The sequence below is a fragment of the Crotalus tigris genome, unplaced genomic scaffold (assembly GCF_016545835.1).
Source record: "Crotalus tigris isolate CLP2741 ecotype Arizona unplaced genomic scaffold, ASM1654583v1 scf7180000018974.730210, whole genome shotgun sequence".
NCBI lineage: Eukaryota > Metazoa > Chordata > Lepidosauria > Squamata > Viperidae > Crotalus > Crotalus tigris.
In genome coordinates this window covers 440,764-461,887 of record NW_024097305.1, presented here as the reverse complement: position 1 = coordinate 461,887, position 21,124 = coordinate 440,764, and positions in this window count along the sequence as shown.

Here is a 21,124-nt window from a genome sequence, read left to right as displayed (position 1 = left end):
TAAATTTGATATGAAAGAACAGATACTAAAGAATATGTCAGAGCTTCTAGAGCAGTGGTTCTCAACCTTTTTAATGCTGAGACTCCCAACCAGTCGTAAGTCGAGGACTACTCAACCGGTCGTAAGTCGACGACTACTCAACTGGTGCAGCACCATTTGCAGAATGGGATTTTTGGTGGGCTCAGCAGGGCAGCGATAGCCTGGACAATTCCTATTGGCTTTTGAAAGCCAATAGAATTAGATTCTATTCAAGAGAGTCTATTCTATTGGCTTTCAAAAGCCAATAGAATAAAAGGGAGTAGCACAGCTAAGGAAAAGGGGAAAAAAATGGCAGACTGCGTTGTTTGGCGACCCCCATGAAATGGTTTTTCGACCCCAAATGGGGTCCCGACCCACAGGTTGAGAACCACTGTTCTAGAGTGTCAGTACTGCCATCTGTTGGCATTTTGCAACATCAGAGGCATTACTTCTCATTCATAACTTGTAAATAAAGAAGGGCATTGAACAGTGTAACAGAACATGCTGAAGAGACACTGTAGATTAGCTGCATTCTCTCCATATTGCAACAGATTGAATAGTAAAAATGAAGTTTATAGGTATAAAATATACGTATATCTGGACCCATATTGGGGAAGAAATATATCATATATTATCCTCCCTGCCTCACTTACATTTGGATGAAGGGATATCGGTTCAGCTATAAGTGTCCAGTGGCCCAACGAGTAGATTCAACTAGCCCTCAGAAATTTGCTAAATTTGCCTGCAATTGGTAAAGGAAGGGTAAAGGGAAATTAGTGCAAACTCTGAGAGATCGGAGGCTGATGCAGATGTTATAGTATATCTTTCCTTACTTTCAAACGGAAGTGAAATGATTAATCTGAGCATGGTAGACAGGAGAGGAGGAGGAGAGGGTCAAGAAAGAATTCCCTCCAGTGGAAAACAGAGCTCCTCAGTAGGTTGTGAAAGCATGACAGTACTTCGGTGTAATAACAAGGCTGGCAACTGTGCAGATTTTAAAGATACAAAAAAATTTCCTCATTGGAAAAAATAACCTTGAGAGCAACATACAATGGATTAGAGACAAAGTGGCTTCTGAACCATGAAAACTAACAGTAAGTAGGATATTTAGCTAGATAGAAAACTTCATATCTGATGCTCAGCTGATGGATGGATGGATGGATAGATGATATGAATACTCAATAATTGTCAATAATAAGTTTGCAATTACAAGATTAAGAGTTATTTTCTGCAATATGCCACAAATCACAATGAGAAAGATTCCATGAAAAAAATAATCTACCATTTCTTCAGACCAGCTAACTGCAATCAAAGGATGCTTAAGTTCCCATCTATTTCAGAATAGAATCAGAATAGAGCAGGAAGGACCTTGGAGGTCTTCTGGTCCAGCCCCTTGCTCAAGCAGGAAATCCTATACCATTTCAGACAAGTGACTGTCCAGTCTTTTCTTAAAAACCTCCAGGGATGAAGCACCCACAACGTCTGAAGGCAAGCTGTTCCACTGGTTAATTGTCCTCACTGTGAGGAAATTTCTCTTTGAAACTCAGCCTATTGTATAGGATATCTTTCTCAGATCCATGAATTAAGAAACAGTCCATATACTTTTTTTTTCATGGCCATATTGCCTTTAAAGCCTATTTCAGATAGTTACCAATATTCTGATTATATTACATATTGGAAAATTGGAAAATCTTATCTTCAAAACTGGAGAGATACCACTTGATTCAGGAGAAAATTTATGCATTGTATGCTTGTAGAGTTAGCCCCCATCATTTTATTAATTAATTAATGTAATGGATTTATAGGGCCACTCATATCAAAGAATGTGACTCTGAATATTGTACAACAAAAAGAAATAATAAATAGAAAGAAAATAGCTACACTGCATTAAAAAGACTCAATATATAAAATACAAAATACCACTTAAACATGATAATTAAAGGGGACTCCACTCAATTGAACCCAACCCCCCCCAATCTATCATGTGTAGTGTTTAAGATATAGGCTAGAAACCATGAGTTTTAGTTCTGCCTTAGATACAAACTGAACCTTGGGCCAGTCACTCTGTGTCAGCCCTGGGAAGGAGGCAATGGCAAGCTACTTCCAAAAAAGTGCATGGACTAGTCCAGTTAGTCACCAGGCATATACTTGAAGGCACATACAAAGAAACTACATCTTCAAATAAGATTATGAATGAATTCTGTTTGAGATCTTGAAGAGGCTTTGCCACTTCTTATGGTCTTCTGGGTATTATTGAACAACAGTTTCTATAACCCCTTTGGGTTTATTGGCCATAACTGCTACAAATATTGAAGTTGTGAGATCAACTTGATTCACTATTATGGCACTTTTTGTATCCATATAAAATTGAAAAGAAATTTTTTAAAAGTTGAATTTGTAATAGTTCTTGAAAATAATTCTTGTAAGGGGGTATATCCACTTCTTTTTATTGAGAAGCAAAGAAAAGTTAATTCTAAACTTGACCACTACTCTTCAATGTTAGAATTTATTAAAACTGTTTTCTTTTTTTTCTTTTTCTTTTCATTTTTAAATTGAAGTCTATGGTTTTAATGATAATTACACCTTTAAGAAAGAAGATGATTGTCAGCTTTGTACAGTCTCAATTAAAAAAACATAAAATCTACAGACATTCTGGTCAGTCCCAAAACTGTTTTCAGTTGGATAAAAACTGTAGGTGGTCTTCTGAATAGCTTCAGTTTTAAAAGCGGATCAGCAAACTACTTCATCTTTGAATTTCCACCTCTCTAAGATTTGCCATTTACTGCTGATAATCCTTTTTTTTGCCTAGGAGGGTCAAAAGGTGAAAACAACTAAGGTACCTTTTGCTATGAATATTTTACAAGCTGCCTGTCCCCTTTTCACTGAGATCTTAGTGCTGATGGAGGACTTCTTCAGGATGAGTCCTTAGCTGACTCATGAATACAAAACACCTTTTGAACAAAAGGCATTCAAGATTACTGGAAGACAAGACAGCCTACTTTAGTTTCTGTGTTTAATATCTAGTGTATCAATAGAGATTTTTTTTAAAAAAAAATCATGCAGATATTATACTGAGTGACAGGCTGTTGAAATTTGGGACACTGTATTTATTGTTTCTCTATGGATTGCAGAAATAATAGGGAAGTTTGCAACTCACAGTAATATCATGAGCAAATGGTGAACTTTGAAGAACTCAAGTACCCCAAAGTAATATGAAACAAGGAGTAAATTGAAGATAATATTTGGTTACAGTGCAGTTCTCAAATTGTCCTGAAATACATCCTCTGTTCTTTGAGGCTGGGTGGTTTTTAAAATGAAGACAATGGGAAGAAATTGGTGGCTGAAACAATATAGCCATTTTATTTTATGACTGCCAGTAATGTGAACTTCTTGGAAGACATCTTCTTTCAGCACTTTATTGCGACAGAGCACATTCAGTGGCAATAATTCAAAGCAGTCTCCCAGACAAGCTACCTTAGGGAACTCTCTCCTGCAACTTGCTGGAAAGAGTTGGAGATGCCCAGCATGGAGGTAAGAACTTTCCCAGACAAAGTTTTGAAAAGTGTCAGGGAAAAAAAAGACACCAGCAAAGAAGAGGTGCAAGAGAGACATTTACACAATTATAATCAATTTGTTATTTGATGTGGTTTGATGCCCAAATAATTCTTAATAAATCTACACATTCTGCTACATCTTACAAAGTTATAGAAATATAATTGTCCATTTCCTTTGCCTCATTTTTTTAAAACCATATCTTGTTTCATAAGAGACCTACTATGTGTCACTATTGTTGAAATATTATTTCTTATTTTTAATCAGAGGAACAATACATACAGTATCTAGGAGTCCAAGTGATTGCATAGCTTTATTTGTTTATTTAGCTGTTTTTTGTTTTAAGATGCATATAAGCAAAAACACTAAATCCATTTCTATTATCAAACCATTGTCATAAAAATAAAATTAAAATGCACTGTTCTTTTCCTCTTTCTCTTATTGCAAATGCCCAGGCTAAAATCTTGTCTTCACTTGTCATCTGAAACTTGACAAAGTGGGAATCAGCTTTACTTCCCCCAAGAGAGATGTCTTCAAAACTGTGCTGTCCCAATTGTTTTATTGTTTTGTTTTATTGTTATCAAAGAAAGGACAGCAACCATTCCACTGATGAGAAGCAGGGTGATGCTTAGATTCATGGCCTGGCTTCAAAAGGACACATTCAGTTCTATACACTAAAGTTGTTACAGTTACTAAAGTTGTTACTGTATCCAGCTGACCATTGGAAGAACTGAATGCTAGAATAGGAAAACCCTAAGGCAGTGTTCCTCAACCTCTTGTTGAGGTTGAGGAACACCGTCTTTGGACATTCCTAGTGTAGCATTCAGTTTCCCCAATGGTCAGCTGGATATTAAAGCCCATAGGCAGAAGTTAAAAACAGAACAAGATATGTAGACCACTTCCCAGAATGAGAAACATTGCCTTAATGTGATAGAAAAATTTACTGCCTTCTCTTCTTCCTGCCTCCTTCTTAATGAGCCTTTAAGAAGCCCCAAATATATGAGCTTAGTCTTTTTAAAAATAATAATAATATAATTTGTGGTTAAGAAAATGTTCCTGTTCTTTTTAGCACTAGCAATAGCACTTATATACCACTTCATAGTGCTTTATACTGCTCTCTAAACAGTTTACAGAGTCAGCATATTGCCCCTCAACCTTGGGTTGTCAGGTTCGAACTGCTGGCAGTGAGCAGAGTTAGCCTGTAATACTGCATTCTAACTACTGCACCACCATGGCTCTTCCCTTCAAGTACCCATATCGTCCCCTTCAAAGATATGTACCCTTTATAAATGCTGCATCATCTCAGGAAAAGATGCACATGCTTCAAAGGGTTACAGACAGCTCTGAAGGACCTTTCTATAACTAAATCCAAAATACTGCAGTTTTCTTATGTGATGAACACAAGTACTAGTTAAGTAAGGTGAAGCTTATATTATGGAAAGCTTGGTTCAAATATGTTCTTATCCATACATTCTCAGGGTAACACACAACTATCTATCCAGGGTTTTGGAATGCCTAAAATAAGGCCAATCCTTCAAGAGTATCACCTAAAGTTAATATATTTGCATTAAAGAAGCCTTTTCCATTGGCACAAATTAAGGCTTCCCTTCAGGAGAACAATTTTTATCCAAACAATATTTCTGAGTTGTTATCCTGATTGTTCTCTCTGAATTTTTGCAGGCCAGATCCAGTAATCCTATTTTCAAAGAAAAATATGCACATTGAATCTAAAGATACAATTTATATTGCAGATGTTTTATCTTAATCATCTCAGATTGTATTCCTGTAAACAAAAGAACTCTGCTTAAATGCAAGTGAAGCAGGTTGCAAAAGTTTCATTCCTAAGACTAATGTCTTTGTTTTCATTCTTTTGTTGTGCATGTCCTTAGCACCCGGCATCTACACATGTAATTGTACACACATAATTAGTCTGAACCTTAGATCTTGTGAGTTAATATGCACCAGGGCGGTATTGTACTCTCATATAAGAGAAAATTAATAAATGCATGCCAGGGATTCAATCAAAACAATATATTATATTTTATTACAAAATAGAGAAGGATTGATTAACATGTGTTTTTCACGCAGAACACAATTAAGTTTGGCCTGCAGCTATTCAGAGCAGTGGAGAGCTATTGCCGAGCCACCATTCCCAGTTCCATGTCTTCTGCCAGAGAGAGCTGAGTCCCTTGCTGCAGTGATGGAAGACGACTCCTTCCACAGGTACCATCAGAAACAAAAGGAACTGGGTGGCATAAAGCAGCTGATAAAATCCTGCCATAGAACAGTGGGGAAGAGGAGCTGCAAGGGGAAGAGGCGACAGCTGGCAAAAGCAAGTGTGCCAAGTGAAATTGGCTCAGCCACAGCTCCTACTACATTCAATCAGATGACTCATTCCAATCCATGTATCTTTTCAGGAGATTGCAGTTCTGTGAGCCACAACTTCATGACTGCTGGGGACCAAAACACGAGCACCATCCATGGCTGAGAACTGAAAAAAACTGTCTGCATTTCAACAAGACCACTGTTAAAGAAGCGGGTTTGGAAATATTCTGTATTCTTTCAAATACATTACAACTGCATATTATTTTACTGCCTATTCCCAATGTTGTTTCCAATAGTTCAACAAAAAATATTTTTCTCCAGACATAAAAATGTTTTTAATCTACTAGTCTAATAACATAAAATAGGCTAGATTTAATAATGTAGATTAAATATTTGAGATTAAAATGTTAATTTGAATCATATTCATTTGGACAGGAATTTTTTTCTGGAAGAATCATAGTTCTTCCCATAGTACTATTATTCAGGCCTTCTGGTCTCCTCCTGCCAACAAAGGAGGCAATGGATAAGCCAATTGGCTTCAACCTCTTTGTTATGTCCCCTTCTCCTGGCCAATCTCTTCTTCATATATTGTAGGAGTGATTTTTGATGTGGGAGGCATTCTGCAGTAATGTAGCATCATAGAATATAAAGTTGGAAAGGATCATAGAGATAATTCCTCTGCCCAAATCAGTATCCATTTGAGCATCACTACACTTGATTATTTAGCCTTTCTTTCAAAACCTCTAATGTAGGGGAATGCACCACATCATGTGGCAGCCTGTTCCACTGGCTGGCAGCTTGTACAATCATAGAATTCCTTCTGATATCTAGCTTTAACCTCCTTTCTTCTAGTTTCAACCCATTAATTGAAGTTGTACTCTGTGGAACAAAAGAGAATAAATCTGCTCAATGTTCTAGATGATTACCCATCTCATATTTGAAGATTGCTATCATCTCTCTCCTCATTCTCCTTTTCTATAGATTAAGCATATCTGATCCTTTACAAATTCCTCACAGAGATTAGTTTCCAAATCCATCACCATTTTGGTAGCCCTATTTAGAACTTGTTCACATTTGTCATTGAATTTTTTGAACTATGGTGCCCAGAACTAGGCACAGCCCACACATTCCAAATAGGATCTAAATAGGGCAAAAGAGAATGGAATATTGTTTTACTGTGCTCTGAACATTTTCTTCTTGTCAAGGTGGCCCAAGGCAACATTTGCATTTTCAGTAGCTATCTCATCCTGCTGGCTCATGTTTAACTTCTCATCACATGAGTAGAATCTTGCATAGATTTATTGCCGGGGAATTAAAGAATTCTTCCCCTCTCATACCAAGGTATTCAAGCATAATCAAACTATTTGTGTACTTGAGGATTAAACATACAATAATAATCAAATAGCAATCTTCTATCTTGTCATGACATCCCAAATTAACTTGCCTGAGGCAGACCTCCTTCTTTGCCTAATGGTAGCGTTAGCTTGATTTTAATTCTAAGATAAAATGCCTCTCATGGACCCCCAGGATAGCATATCTGATAAAGCAACCCTGCATGACAATTTTATAACACATACTGTATGCTGGTATGGTTGCAATATTAAAATTTCTATATACCTGTATTTGAAAAGACTAATGTGTACTCAGAAGTAAGTTAATCTTGTGAGTTCCCAATATACTGTAGATGGGGAAAAAACATGGCACTATTTTTCTTGTTAAGACAAGCTGTACTGAAGTTCAGGTAAGTAGTATAAATTTTGCACCTTCAATTTGCAATTATTCTATTTCAGAGTAGACCTCATAAGACTGTGCTGTTATCTCCTCTATCCACTTACTTAGGAATAAATCCCACCCTAAATCCCAAGAACCAGGGCTTATGGTTCATCAAACATATCATGAGATTGAAATAAAAATCGGAGATTCTCTTCATGTGAGCGCAAACAGTTCTCAGGTTGGTACACAATGCTCAGCAGAACAGATGCTGCTTCTTGAGCCAAAGAAAACTTTCAGACTGGCCTGCTGCGTCAAGTAAAGATAAAATGTGTCACAGATAAGTGAACCACGCTGCGACCAAAGACTGGTGCACTGTGCTAGTCCTATGCCTGAAGGATGGTCCCCTGGTCAGAGTTATGTGGAGGTTGCTTTCCATGAGTCATCCGGCATCTCCTTCCTCTCAGTAGCATTCAAGCTTTCAACTTGCATTTACACTTGAAAGGTTGCCCAGTGGGGGATTTACTTGACAAATTACCTTTCTGAAGTGACAAGAGAAGTTGAAAGAAACTCTCTTTTCCTAGCTGCCAAATCTGTTTTATAATAAAATCCTTCAAAAATGGAAAGGCTGAGGAGTTGTTAGATTTTACTCTTCAGCACTGCAGAATGGGAGTGTGGAGAAGTATACACAAATACACATGTAGACATATAGATCAACACAACAGCAACAGAAAATATCTCTGTATTTTAATTAAACTCTTCGGGCTACCAATTTGTTAATAAAAAAGTGAAAAGAAATTGCTTATAAACAATTTGAAATTAGAACATTTTTCTCAACCCACCCAGGATTAGTATTTATTGAGCTGTAAGTAGATGAACGTATGGGCCACAAATATTTGCTGAGCAGTTTCTGCCCCTTTATAAAGAGAAAAAGAAGCAAGTTTGTCATCACAGGATTGCATCTCATGTCATTAGATTACAGTATTCATCAAATCATGGTCATGTAACTTGATTTTAATTGTGGGTTTTACTTCTGGCAGTTTTTTGAGGTTATGAATGTCTACAAAATATTTGCTAGTTTGTAAATGGACCCTAATGGATTATTTTGCTTGAATCTTTCATCTGGTGAGCTGTTCGCATTTACATGGTGTTGAGACTTCTTTGATTCCATTCCTTATCAAAAAGAATCAAAACATTGTAAGACAATGACCCCAAAATTTTAACTCTTGTAGGGAGTCCAGGAGGTTCCCAATAGTCAGTGGTATCAAATGCCATAGTCAGATCTAATGGACCAGGAGAATCAATTTATGCATTCCAAATCCTGATGTGATTATGCACAAAAAAAGACAAATGTCATTTTTATCTCATGAACATCTATTGCTTTTAGTCTTGCCTACAGGTGCTTTGGAGCATAGGTTGACTCCCTCTTCTTTGTGGCAGCCCCTCAAATATTGGAACATTGTTATCATGTCATCTCAATCCTTCTTTTCATTAGACAAGACCTACCCAATTCCTGCAAATTCCTGTTCCCCAGGCTTCAGTCACTTCCCTGGCTGTTTTTTGTGCCCGCTTGTCCAACAATCTTAGTCGCTACAAAGTTGAATGTGTGTCCTTATTCATTGCAGTGTGAGGCTACCAGTGAATTTGGGTCTCCTTATCTGACTGTTCGTTTGTGTTCTTGCAGTCTGGTAGTTAGCTTCCTCCCTGTCTCTCCCCTGTTTCTTCCCCATTTCTCCCCCATTACCACCAGATGGTAAGGGAGGAGATCCCTGAGGAATGGGCTCCAGCACAAGTCTGAAAGCTCGGAAGACAAAAACTCTGGTCCCAGTGATTGACCCAGATTGGATCCTGCAACATTATCCTGAGATATCTTCATTTGTGGTTTTACTATAGCTTGCTAAATAAGCTCTAGTGACTGACTTATCTATAACAATGTCTATATTGTAAATATTGGTTTACAAACAAGAATATTTGGATTTATAGGTCATGCTAAGCCAAAAAACATATAACTCTGGTTCAACCAAAGTCTCTGAACGTGAGCACAGTTAGTACCCAACATAGGTATAAAGGATGCCAAACGTAAAGGAAATGTGAAATCACTGTTTCACTTATAAACTAGGTGAAAAAGAATATACATGCTAAATTGGTCCTATCTTGAATTAATGTGCACAGGTTGTGTATTATTATTAAGAAAAAAGCTTGCCCTATTTATATTTAAGAATCTGGTATTGTGCAATATAGACAACATTGCAAATCCTACAATTTTTTTTTGCAGATGCACAAACATATGAGCACACATGTCAAACTGATATATCATCCGGTTAAACCATGTAACTGTTGATTGCACCTAGTCTTCCTGATTTTAACAGATGGGTTCTTGGGTAACTAAGTCAAAGTTTGCTTCCTAAATTATGAAAGTGAAAAGTCAGGAACTGAGAAAAACCTTTGTAGTGTTTAAAGTGAATCTGTTTTTACTATAATTAAGGTAGTATGGCACTTTTCATGTTATTATAATTAAGGTAGCATGGCGTCCTCAAGTGCACTTTGAGACTGTAGATAGGCAATTGCCACAGTGAGAGGTCTCAAACCCACCAGTTATGTTCTTGCTAGAATTCTTTCCAGAATAGCTTGGAATTTTTGTAGAATGTTCCTTGTAGAAGGAACATTCTAATACCTGATAGCAGAGTTGCACTTCAGGGTCTGTTCTTTATGATATAAGGCATAAATAATAGATAGTAGCCTTGCAAGCTATTCCAGACAAGAAGCATACCCAGAACAATCCATTCATTTATTTATTTAGCATATGATATATCATATCCATGGATTCGCAATATATGTTAACATTTCACCTAGATTAATAAAACAGAATAAAATGTAAATGTTAAAAATATCTGTGTTTAAATACCAATATCTAGGTCATGTAACCATTGAAGCTCAGCATCATTTTATGAAAAAAAAAAACAGATACTGAACCAGTATATGCCCTGGAACTACTACTTCTAACTTTATTGTAAAGTTACATTAACAAAATCTCACAAGTCTGAAAGTACATTCTTTCTTTCCATTTACAATCAAAAAACTAGGGAGATTTTTGCCCTGCCCCTATTGCTGTTGTAGCTAAACTGCCTCTTATCTGACTATTGTTTACTCTGAGGCTTTTTCTTCTGTTTCCCAAGGTCATTCCATTTCCCCCATACCATTATATGAGGCTGTTATAGGCCTATAGTCAACTGATCTTATGAATTGATTAATATCACCATATCATATCAGAGGAGGAAGCATATAATTTTTATTTTTAGTTGATCCACAGCAAGGTCCCATCCAAATAGCACCATTTCTGTCCACTCATGGTGGAGCACAACAAAGGAAGGCTAAATTACTTTTTAAACTGGAATAGAAAATTTCATAAGCACTGTGCCTGTGCAAGCCTTCAGTGAATTATGGTATCAGACTAAACATTCAAATCAAATTTGATGTCTACAAATGAATATAAATGATTCAGATAGTTCTGCATGTGCACAGACTCTTCAAAAATGACTTTTCATTGTTCTCACTATTGATGGCTTATCCTGTCTGGATAAGGTGATTGGTGTTCCTTCCAGCTAAAGAACAAGGGAATGCCAAATGCCTGTTCTCATTTTTAGTTCCTGCAGTGGGCTTTTGTTTTTATGTTTAAAGGGACTAGTCAGTATGAGGATAGCTTGCGACTATGGTGGTTTGCAATTGTGGGGAGTTGGAGAGATCAAGAGGCAGGTGTTGGATAAGCGGGAGTGTCTATCAATGAGAAATTCTGTCCCAGCAGCTGTATTTGCAACAATTATTTCACAGCAGATGTGGAAGTTAATCAGATCTACTGCTCAAGAGGGGTGGTAAACATTCTTTCCTTTCTGTACTTCAGCCTTTTCCAATGTGGTATTTTCCAGATGTGCTTGACTTAGAACTTTTGATATGAGCAAATATTTTTCCACTAGAAAAGCTGCCTTATGCATCTACTGGGGTTATTGAATCTTACAGAGCTACCATGAAAGGGGTCAGACTAAGAAATTTATTGGGGAATCTGCTTAGGCCATGTTAGTTTTGATCATCAAGTTGTGTCTGATATTTAAAACAAACAAAAACAGTTTTAATTTTATATTATTGTTAATGTGTCCTACAAGTTTTTGTTTGTTTTGTTTGCCATTGATTGGATATTGCTTTGAGTATTCAAATAGAAATAAAGACATTGAAGAACTAACTTATGAAATAAAGGCCTCTTCAATAATTTTACAGCTAAGCAGGATTGACTCCAAATATTTTGTGAATCAAGTAACCAATGATATATTACCATAATTTTAATAATAATTTATTAAATTTATTTTCTGCCTGACTCCCAGTGATTCTGGCTAGTTTAACATGTTTAAAAAATATTTAAAAATAAGGAAACAACATAGCACAAAGCAACACAAAACAAAAAAACCCAAAATGGCAGTGAAACAAAACCAAATAGGGAGTTGGAAAAAGAAGAAAAAGAGTATCAGTTGTCCTCTCCAAGACTGGGTGAAGAGCCATATCCTTGTAACCCTTCACAATACCAATACAGAGGGGGCCATTTGAATCTCATAGGAATCTCATTGCACAGGGCAGGCACTGCTACAGAGAAGACTGTTGCAGACTCCCAATAGAAAGCATTGTTTAACTGAAGGAGCCTGGAGTTTGCCAAACTTTCCAGATCACACCAGCCAGGCAAATATTATGGGAGGCGGGTGATCCTCAATTATTCAGGCCCTCAGTGTGTAGATGATGACCAGCACTTTGAATCGCCCTCAAAAACAATCTGGCAAGAACTGCTGCTTGCAAAGTAGAGGTATTACATGGCCATACTGAGGCACGTTGGTGATACCAAACCCCAAACTGGCTGATGATCTCACTCATCCTTTACAAATTGAAGAGGAGAGAGAGAATAGAACCCTGCTCTACCTCACAAAGGAGCAGTCCAAGGAGTAATTTCTCCCACCCCTGATGTTGACTGAAATGTGGCCCAGAGAAAGGAAGAAAACCATTGTAGAGTGGTACTCCCATTCTTCAGCCCGCAGAACCAACTCACAAGGATACTGTGGTGGATGGAACTGCGACTAATAATGCACCACCACCATCACATCTCTGCCAGAGGTCATCTACAAGTGTAACCAAGCTATCTCAGTACTATATCCTAGTCTGAAACCTGTCTGAAATCGGTCTAAATAATCTGTTTCCTCCAAGGTATGCATCAATTGCAGACCAAACAACTTTCAACAACCCTTCTCAGAAATGAAAGGTCGAAGATTAATCAATAGTTATTGAAGACCATTGGGTCCAAGGATGGCCTCTTTAGGAGGAGCAAATTACTGCCTCTTTCTGACACTAGAGCATGGGAACAATGGTGGGTTATCTCTCTGACTGTTTTGTTGATTTAGGGGATACACAAATCTAATAAATAGGCCGTCAAGCTAATAGCACAGAATTCCCTGCCCTTCCTCAAGAGTCACCAGCTCAAACTTATCTCAGAAAACATCAAACACTATACTTGTTGGCCTGCCCTGCCCAACCAGAGTCAAGATGATTGCTGCAACTGGTGATCAAAGCCCTGCCCTTTTGGCAGAAAGGGCTTCTATTGCATATCATGGTTGGCCATCTTGGCTTTTTTGACCCCTCCCCCGATATATTATGACATATTATTTTATGTCATAATATATCAATTGCATTAACCAATTGCTTTATTGAGTCTAAAAATGATTAGCCAGGGCTTTGAAAGAGGCCTAAATACACTTGTTATCAAGAGTACTGCACAAAGTGTATGGCATATTGATCTGGGACCAATCTTTTATTACTGGCCTGATAAAAGGAAAAATCTGCTTCTCTCAGGAGTTAAATCTACTATAGGGTGGTGGGAGGATGCTAAAGCAGCCCCACTGATAAACAACCAATGTGAGACAATATTTCATTAGGACAACTAAAGGTTTACAAAATAACTGCACATTCTGGAGTTTCCAAGAATGCTTTCATAGATAAATCCAGGAAAAAGAAACAAGAGACAAATACCATGACAATGTAGCTAATATTCAAGCCAAGTGCAATGTTGGGTGAAATGTCTGAAAAATCTACTGGTATAAGATTACATTGTGTTGATAGTCTTACAATGTTTGCTGATAAGAAGAAATTATAGTTCATCTCCTTATGTTGGAAACTGCAACCGCTATTTATGACTTCACTCTAAGACTGGACTATATAGTTAATTGACAAGATGTTGTTCTCACCCTCTCAAGCTAGGAAGAGGTGAATCCCTCCTACTAACAGCATCCACTTCAGGCTGACAATCTTCCAACTGTCCTCTTTGATCCATGGCAGCCTTTTTGTATAAAAAGGATATATTCATCAATGTTTGTAACATAGCATCTCTTTCTTATTCCTTCGCAAGGCCAACTGCCATTAACATTAATTAAAGGAATTTTATAGAAGTGTAGGTCCGTCTAAATCTATTCCATGTCACTCTGGCAAGCTTTGTATATAATATTTTCCAATAATGTTTGGATTTTGTTTATGTATTGAGAAATCCACATCTGTTTCAAATTTTGCTAATATTCAGCTGTGTATGAAGTTTCATATATGTGTGTGTGTGTGTGTGTGTGTGTGCGCGCGTGTGTGTGTGCGCAATAATGGCAAATATCTATAGCTTGGGTGTAGGATGATGAAGGGTCATTCTCCAAGCTTGTGGGATGGTTTCCAAACATTTCGTTACCAGGCTAAGTAACATCTTCAGTGTAGTTTAGGGGATGTCAGTGTCCTTCTGTTTATAAGGACTTAGTGTGGTCAATAGGTCTTGTGATGAGTCAGGTGTGGGTGTGTCAAGTGAACAAGCAATTCCATCAACAGACACATTGACCTACAACCACCCTATGAACCCCCAGAATCCAAATCAACTGCTCAGCCAACCAGAAACAGCACCGACCCTCAATCAACCCATCCAACCCCCCCACCAGCACTTTACCTCCCAATGATGCTCACCCATCACAAGACCCATCACAAGACTCCCACTGCTGACTCAGACCTGACCTATCACAAGACCCATCACAAGACCCTCACATAGTTTTATTTTAAACATACACATATATGTTTAAAATAAAACTATTTCAAATATACTCTCCAAGCTCATGCTGCTTTTTTGGATGCATCAAAGATAAATGTTATGGGGAAAGCGTTTGCAGATTCCATTACATTAAATGCATGCCATACTGTCTTCATTTGACAGATATATTTGCCTATATTAATATGTAGAGGAGGAAACTTGCATTACTCTTAGCCCATTCTGTTATCTTTTTCATTTTTTGAGAGTTCAGCATTATATCTAAGAAACATTTTTCTTTTTTCTTTTAAAATCAACTTTATTAAGTTTCAAAAAAGAAAGAGATAAAAAGCAAAATAACAAAAAAATGAAAAATTGGGGGAAGGAATCAAAAAGGGGGGGACTTTAAAAAGTCAAGTTAGAAAAAAGAAAAAAAGACTTTGTCAAGTAATCTTTGCATATTCTAGATTGAAACAAAATTACAGAAATATTGTAGAAAAATATGCAAAGTAAGCAATCAAAATGCCATTAGAAATATATAACAAAATAACCTCTTCTTCTAATTTTAAAAATAAACCTGAAAGCACACACAGTATATATATCTAATAATAACAATAAAAATACACAATATTTCTATAATTATAACAGATCTAATCAAATCCTAAAATTAAAACTTTCTTTTTAAGAGCCGTGGTGTCGCAGTGGTTAGAATGCAGTATTGCAGGCTAATTCTGCAGACTGCCAGTAGTTCGATTCTCACTGGCTCAAGGTTGACTCAACCTTCCATCCTTCTGAGGTTGGTAAAATGAGGACCCAGATTGTTGGGGGCAATATGCTGATTCTGTAAACTGCTTAGAAAGAGATGCAAAGCACTATAAACTAGTAAATAAGTCTAGGTGCTATTGCTATTGGTTTTTATCTTTCTCAAGCAAGAAGTCCAAAATGGTCTCCAAGCAGAAATGCAGTTAGGTAGGCTATCCCTAAGGATAATTTTTCTCAAAAGATGAATGTTTAGGTAGAATCGATCATTCCAACAAAAAAGTCTTCATATTATGCTATAATTACACTAACTCTTCAGTTCATGAAGAAAAATTCTGCCTATTTCATGAAAACAAAATAGTGTTGCTTAATACAATTTTCATAGTTTAAGCAAATGGATCAATGCTTCTGACCAAAAAAGATGAGTTTTTACTGAACAATGTCTTTATATTAAGATACTTCACATTGAGAAATAAACAATTGTTCATGCTTTGTACAATTTTGCATATTAGAAAAATAGACTGTGCACAGTAACTTAGTATCCCTTACAACAACTTAATAGTCATGGGGAGCTCCCTAGGTCTGTTACTATGGTTTTCTTGATATACTTTTTTGGGAAATCTATCCTTCCTCCTCCTCCTCCCTTTCCCAGTGACTCCTGGCGACTGCTTGGACAAGTTCCTTCAGTTCTCTTGGCAAGCTTTTGGGAAAAATGGTTTGCCATCGTGTTCTTCCAAAACTGAGTGACTAGCCCATGTCATCCACCTTTTTACCTAAGGTGGAATTAAAGTTTACAATAGTGGATGATGCCTTAACTAGAATTGGGTATGTCTAGTTTAACGAAGAGAAGGACAAGGGGGGACATGATAGCAGTATCCCAATATCTCAGGGACTGCCATAAAGAAGAGGGAATCAAGCTATTTTCCAAAGCACCTGAAGGCAGGACAAGAAGCAATGGGTGGAAACTAATCAAGGAGAGAAGCAACCTAGAACTAAGGAGAAACTTCCTGACAGTGAAAACAATTAATCAGTGGAACAGCCTGCCTCCAGAAGCAGTAAATGCTCCAACACTGGAAGTTTTTAAGAAGAGACTGGACAGCCATTTATCCGAAATGGTGTAGGGTTTCCTGCCTGAGCAGAGGGTTGGACTAGATGACCTCCAAGGTCCCTTCCAACTTTACTACTACTACTACTACTACTACTACTACTACTACTACTAAACTGCTCTACCCCTCTAGTATCTTTCCATTACTTCATGTTATTTTGTACATTTTAATAATATAGTCATGTGTAATATATATATTTAAATGCATACATTGGATCAGCTGTAGGAACAAACTAAATATAGGATCATGTGTGTGCATATATACTTGTGCATGTATTTTAATCAGGATTGCAGCATGTCAAATCAAATTGTCTACGACTCTATATGGCAGAGGGGGTTAGGTTTTAGGGCTAAAATTGGGAGACCTAGATTCAAATATATCCACGGCTGTAAAAACTGGGTGATTTAGGGCCAATCATTCTTTCTCGGCATTACTTATTTCATAGGGTTGCTGTGAGGATTAAATGAAGGCAGAAAAAAACATATTTAATATGTTTAATTTAATACCTTGTTAGAAATGAATCTGGCTGTCCAGTCCAGTCATCTAGAATATTCTTCTAAGAATACTTTCCCCAAAAAGTACATGAGGAAATGGAAGCATGCCTTCTCTGTAACTTTCACTTTCTGGAGCACAAGGCTACCCACAGAGCATGATAAAAATAGTCAAGATGGCAGCCTGACAATGCAATCAAGGTTGCATCTTTTTTTTACATGTGAATCACATGTATAATGCATATAAAAGTCAGGTGGATCTTCTATGTTGGCTATCAGCCTGATTTTTGTGACTACATCATATGGACATCTCTGCTGGAACTGTTTCCTTTCCTAGGTTTATATGTGTTAATATTCTAAAAAGAAGTAAGATCTGTGAGCCTTCAGCTCCAGTTGATGGACTGGCTGATGACACCAATGATAAGTATTTATTTGAAGACTGTACTTTGTGAATGTTATCATCTTGTCTTTATATTTTCATGATTTTGCTCCATGGTGTCGCTGTATAATATTTTTACCTCATGATGCCAATACATTCCAAATTCAAGGAAAAATAATAATCAAGATCCTCTAACAAACTTTTGTGAGAAATTATTTTGTAATCAGAAAAACAGTTTTATTCAACTTCTATAGGTTATGTTGCTTTGCAAGTATTTTTACAGTAGTAGCCAAAATTGTGGAAAAGTGTACATTTGAGGTTTGATGGCTAATAACACCACTTTTTTGGAGTAATACCATAAAATTATATATCAATGGAAAGATAATTTAATCAAGAATGTAATGCAATAACGTTTATGAAGGATTTGCTATTAGAATAGCAGTTATAAAGAAGAAAAGTGAAACACATAGAAAAAATGAGATATACAAAAATTATCACCATAGAAAAAAATGAAATATACAAAAATTATCACCATGTCAGTTAATACTTAGTTGGGTAACCTTTAGCATGAATTACGGCCTTACAACATCTTCCCATGGAGTGAACCAAGTCCTTTAGTTCTGCAGCTGTTATAATGTGAAACCAAGATTGAATGATTGCTTCTCTTAACTGGGTTTTATTGCTGGGTTGCTTCTGACTAACAAGTTTCTTTAGTCAGTTCCATAGATTTTCAATTGGGTTAAGGTATGGGCTATTCCCAGGCCATTCCAGCAGTGGAATATGATTATATTGAAACACTTTTTGCACACAGCAGCAACATGACATGGAGCTGAATCCTGTTGAAATATAAATGCTTTATTGTCTTGGAAAAAATCATGTGCGGAAGGCTTCAGTTTGGGCTCAAGTATTTCATTAATGTATTTTGACCATTTATATTCCCATTAATCACACAAATTCTGCCCACATTTTTTGATGTCGTACAACCCAGATCATAACATTGACTGGATGTTTCAATGCAATCAGGATACAAATCTTCTCTGATTCTTCTTCTTATGTATTTTATGCTATCACTAGCGAACAGGGAAATCTTGGTCTCATCACTCCAAATAACACTGTCCCATTGTTCCTCTGTCCAGGTAACATGGGTTTTAGCCCAGTTTAGTCTTTTCAACCTTTGTTTGAGAGATAAAAGTGGCTTTTTTCGTGAAATTCTAGATTTTAGGCCAAATTCCTGCAGTCTGCGCCGAACAGTCCTTGCACTCAACTTCACATTGCATTGTGCCATTTCATCTTGTATACACCTAGATGATTTTCTTCTGTCATGTAGGCACAGTGTCTTAATTCTTCTACCATCACTTGCTGTTGTGCATCTTTTCCTGCCTTTACCAGTCTGGTTTTGTAGTGACTGAGTCTCCTTATACTTCTTTAAAAACTTAGAAATGCCACCTTTGGTTAAGTTTCCATCAATTTTTCTTCTAATTTCTTTATAACTGTAGCCTTGCTCACTTAATAATACTATTTCTGGGTGACCAGTCAACTCTTTGCACCATTACTTTAATTGTGTTACGTTTTACAAGCTCACTAAGTGAAAGAACACAAAAAACCCCAACCAACTTGATAGCAATCACATAACACACTGACAAATGTCCTCCTCTCAGCTTCAATACATGACATCAATAACTGAATACTACTGTGATCTCATTGGCTCATTGCCAAAATGAGATGACACCTGATTGGATCTCTAAACACTCATGCTCATTGGCTATAATCAGATGAAGGAAAGCTACCTGATATCAACCTAAACAAGGTGTGCTTCCTTTTTCTGGTTATTTGGCTATAACTTTTCATAGAATACAGATAATTGAATGAACTTTGTTGCATTACATTCTTGATTAAATTATATTTCCATTGATATATAATTTTATGGTACTACTCCAAAAAAGGTGGTGTTATTAGCCATCAAATCTCAAATGTACACTTTCCCCAAAAGGTTTCCATAATTTTGGCCACTATTATACATATTTATTTCATACATACTGCAAATCTTCCTTTCAGGCTCTGTAAAAACAATTCTTCCAACCATCCCCAACAATAAACCAGCCATGATCTTTAGATTAAACACCTTTAACCAGTAATTTTTAGGAAGCAAGCAAATGAATCCATGTAATGGGAATCTGAAATGATAATGACTTTTTACCCACCCAACTAAGGTATGACACAATCATGGCCTCTTAAAACAAATCTGAATGAAGGCTGGCATATCTTTATTTGAAAAGTTCTTTGCTATTTTTGCACTGTTAGTGTTTTATAGAGTGGAAAGCAATTAGTTTTATAACAGGGGAATAGGTTCAAACCTTGTTTAAAAGTCAATGAGTGCCTAATTGTTCGGTTGCTTGGAAATACCACCCAATCATTGCTGTTTATGAATCTTGCCGTTTTGATGAAAGCCTACAATTTAGAACCTTTCCACCCCATGGACACCTTTTTCTACTTTTTCTTGCATCACAAAGAAATCTATTACAAACGTGCTGTATCTAATTATGAGTGAGTCTGCCATTAACAGTTGCAGAATTAGCAATAAATTTTCAAGAATAATTAAAAAAAATTCCTCCAACTTACTTAAATTGTTTTAAACAAAATAGGATATACATAGGGATATTTCTTGCAGAACAGCAACATATATGAGAAATAAATAAGGACTAGTAAAGATAATCAGACTTCTTCTCAAGTTAGAAGTTTCAGACAGCCCTTCCACGTTATAGCAGTTTTATCGCCATGTCCCAAAGCCTGGTGAATTTAAATTGTCATTAACCTCACATTTTCATCTAGCTCAAAATGTGAAGAATAATGAGGCCAAAAGACATTTCTGATCCATGGAGGAATGGATCATCCAGAGGTTCTGCTGAATTGCACTTATTTTTTCAAAGGACTAATTTTGCCACAGGGGATTGATTGAGATCTCAGACATGGTTCTAGTGAGAAGGAACAATTCCAAAGCTGATTTTTTTAATCTGATACGAAGGTCCCATGTGGAAGTGTCCAGGATGAGATGAGGTGATTTGGCAGAGCAAAGTGATATGGTATGGCCCTTCAAACTACAGATGGTATCATGAATTTTTTAATGTTCCCATAAAAGTTTTTAAACATTTTCTCTGAAGAAAAGTAGTACGCAATGAAAAGAACTGGGATAATACTTTGCTTACTGGTTTTTAAAATCTCCATATCAAGAAGCTGAGCAGTTTTGTTTTTTTTGTAGGAGTATTTTTTAAAAAAAATATTTTGCATTTGTAAACTGGAAATTTATCAGTCCATCTTGCCATTTGAAAATTCTATCATCTCAATTTATTTTATTCTTTATATTTAGAGCCCCTTGAAGGTCTCTGTAATTGGCATATCTAATATAACTGGTTTTATTTCCATTCTATTCATACCAAAATGCCAGTACAGAAAATTGGCCCAAATCATGGGACAAATTTATATGTAAGGAATTGTGTGATTGCTCCATCATATGGCCAAACACACTTTCTGTTTTTTGAATAGCTGTAGGAAAAAAGAAAGTTCTTTTCACTAAAAAGCAATGCTCAAGTCATTGGATGACAGTGTGGATTTATAGCCCACAAATTGTACACAGCACATTCTTGATTCTTTGCACTGAAGTAGCATCATTGTGACCCACTCTAGACTGAGACCAAAACTTGAGCTTGAT